A 3,108-nucleotide genomic window follows, 5' to 3' on the forward strand; every position below is an offset into this window, starting at 1 on the left:
AGGTAAACCTAGGTGTGAGTCTCACAAGACTTAATAAAGTAATTAATCCACTAAAATGAGACATCATCTAGAAGTATATGATAATTAGGTTCATGCATTTATGTACATTGATTTTGTGCATTAAAGGTATTATATTTTGGAAATTATGTATTGCATGAGCATGTAACATATAAGTAGTTTACCATTTAATCATGTATTAAAAATACACTAGTTAATAGATTAACCTCATGGCTTAATCGATTAACGTGTATGTTTTTCTGCTGTTTCAACATCATAACTGAAAAACCATTTTTAAGAGTCAAAATCTGTTTTGTATAAATATTGGCTAATTGTAGAAACGAAAAACAGAAAAGAAAAAAAAAAGAAAAAACACACAGAGAAAAGATATAGATCATCATTGTTAGAATATATTAGAGAGTGTTGAATTAGGAGAAAGATTAGATCATGCTAAGGCTTTAGTTCTTATATTCATATTGCATGATTCTTTGAAAAGTTTTCTTGCATCATTCTTGTGTTTCTTGAAAAGAAAAAGATAGTTCTTTAAAAGATTGCATATTTTCATAAACCTCATGCATGAACATTCATATTAGACTAGGACGTCTTGTGAGTTCTTGATTAGGTTTTAGACTTTGATCTTAATTGTAATATCTGAGTATTAAGTACTAATTCATAACTCAAAGCATTGTTATTCAAGGATTGGGAAAATCCTAGCCGCGGTTAGGTAAGGTGCCACAGTTAGGTAAGGTGTTCTTCACACAAAGACTTGGAGGTCTTGGGATAAATAGCGATACCTTGGCTGGGGCCGAATCGCGTAAGAAAGGTTTTCTTGGGAGGCGGTTTTGGAAAAGGTCAAACCAATGGTGACAAAGTTCTTTTGGTTCCAAGAAGGGAGCGTTCAAGTTTTGTATTTGGAAGTGTGTATGTAACGTACATTGTGTTCTATAGTGAAGAAGGAAAATCTCCCAAATCAAAGGGAGGACTGGATGTAGTTTTGTAGTGGACAGCAAAACGAACCAGGATAAAATCCCTGCGGAATCTTTTCTATCTTTTTCTCTTTTATATTTCAAGATGTTTTAATGCAATTTTGGAGCTAATATTTTGCATGCTTGTTCCTTGCTATGTTCTTGCTAATCTTGCATAAAAGTATCTGTTGTATATTTGTTTGTGTGTTGGTTAATAACTGTGAAGTTGTTGTTCTGATCATTCTGGTTCTGTTACTGGTTAATCGATTATGAACAGTGCTTAATCGATTAACTGAGCATTTTTCAGCAAGTGTGTAAAAACCCAAAAAGTGGAACTTGAGCTCCGCCACACCTATTCAACCCCCTTCTAGGTGTATTCTGCCACTGATACCTAACAGAAATGCATCGGCGGAAAATATGAGGGAGAAAGAAAAAGTTGAATGAAAACGCATTCAACTTGGAGCAAGTTATAATGAGGGGAGAATGCCTCTATTTATAACATGAGATTTTTTTTCATGTTCCTCATCTCTCCAATGTTGGACTTGAGACTTGTTTATTTTTTTTAAAACTTTTCTATGTAGGACTTGGAGTTTTTTAGATTTCACACTCAAAAGTTCACACTAATGGTTTTCAAAAAACCATGTTCCAACATCAACTTATGACCCTACGCTAAGATATGTAAGAAGTTATGAGGAAAACGAGAGGAAAGTGATCAACGGATAATGATGAGGAAAGAAATGAAATGAAAGGAAAAATAAACTTATTATTTGTTTGAGAGTGCACAATTTAAATGAGGAGATTAAAATAATAATAATAATACAAGAATATTTTTTATTTTTTATTTTTTATCTAAAAATTTAATTAACAATAAAATGAGAATAAAGTATCTCGTACTATAAGAAGATAATTTATCTTCACCTCACAACTAAAATCATAACATGTGTCATATTTAATTATTATTTTTAAAAATATTTCTATAACTAAATAAAATAATACACATGTCATACTTTTACTGGGTGAGAGAGATAAGTTATCTCTTAGTATTAGGATATACTTTATTCTCATAAAAAATATAATTATAAAATTTTACTTAAAATATTTAGTTATTTGATATATTTTTCGCTAGAAAACCCACAAATTTAGGAACTATGAAAATGGGCATCTCAATAGTTTTAGAGGGCTTTAGAAAACCTATAAAACTCTTCAAACTCTTTCTCCAACTCCAAAATAATGGACTCTCTTTATGATGTTATTTATTTACTTATTTTCCCCTTGAAATAACACTCACAAACAAAGCCTACCAGAAACAACTTTTACAAACTCCTTATCATCTCCACTTGTGTTTGCCCATGCTGTAGTCAGCATAGCCAAGTGACTAAAGAATTCAGTGTGTTTTTTAAAATATGCTAAGAAGACTTGGAATGAAATTTCTATATGTTATTCTCATGCTCAAATTTTCAATGAACTCTTCCAAACGGGCCCTTAGTCATGTTACAAGTAAACAAGTCCGTGGCCGAAGAATCCATGGTTGTGGACAAAATATCCACAATAAAATGGTCACGTTTTGCCACACATATACATGTAACATGTCACATAAGTAATTATGTTAATATTAGGAGACACAGTTTAACATAATGACTAATATGAATCTATGTTTTAAAATTAAGAGATCAAACTAATATTTTAAGTAATCCGCTTTCCTATTGTTTGTAATGTGTATTCTACATATTAAGTTGTATTATATATTGTAATTTGCAGTTGAATATATATTCGTTTGAGGTAATTGTTCAATCTTAAAGAAATGATGCATATACAATTGTGTTCATCAAGAATAAAGTTTTGATATATTCACTTAATTTTATTTTCTAGCGTGTTGACAGGTACTACTATGTCTGTCAACCCGCTTTCATATTGTTTGTAACGTGTAGTCTGGATGTTTTAAATGTCAAATATTCACATACTCTTTACTCAATGACATACATTGTGACCAATGCAATATATTTCATGCACTCCTATTTTTTAATTTAATGGATATACATTGTGACCAATGCAATAGATTTACTCAATAGATTTTAATTAATTAGATAAAAAATCACTTTTATATGTAGAATACACATTACAAACGATAGGAAATTGGGTTGACAGA

Source organism: Lupinus angustifolius, chromosome LG03, assembly GCF_001865875.1.
Source record: "Lupinus angustifolius cultivar Tanjil chromosome LG03, LupAngTanjil_v1.0, whole genome shotgun sequence".
Taxonomy (NCBI): Eukaryota; Viridiplantae; Streptophyta; class Magnoliopsida; order Fabales; family Fabaceae; genus Lupinus; species Lupinus angustifolius.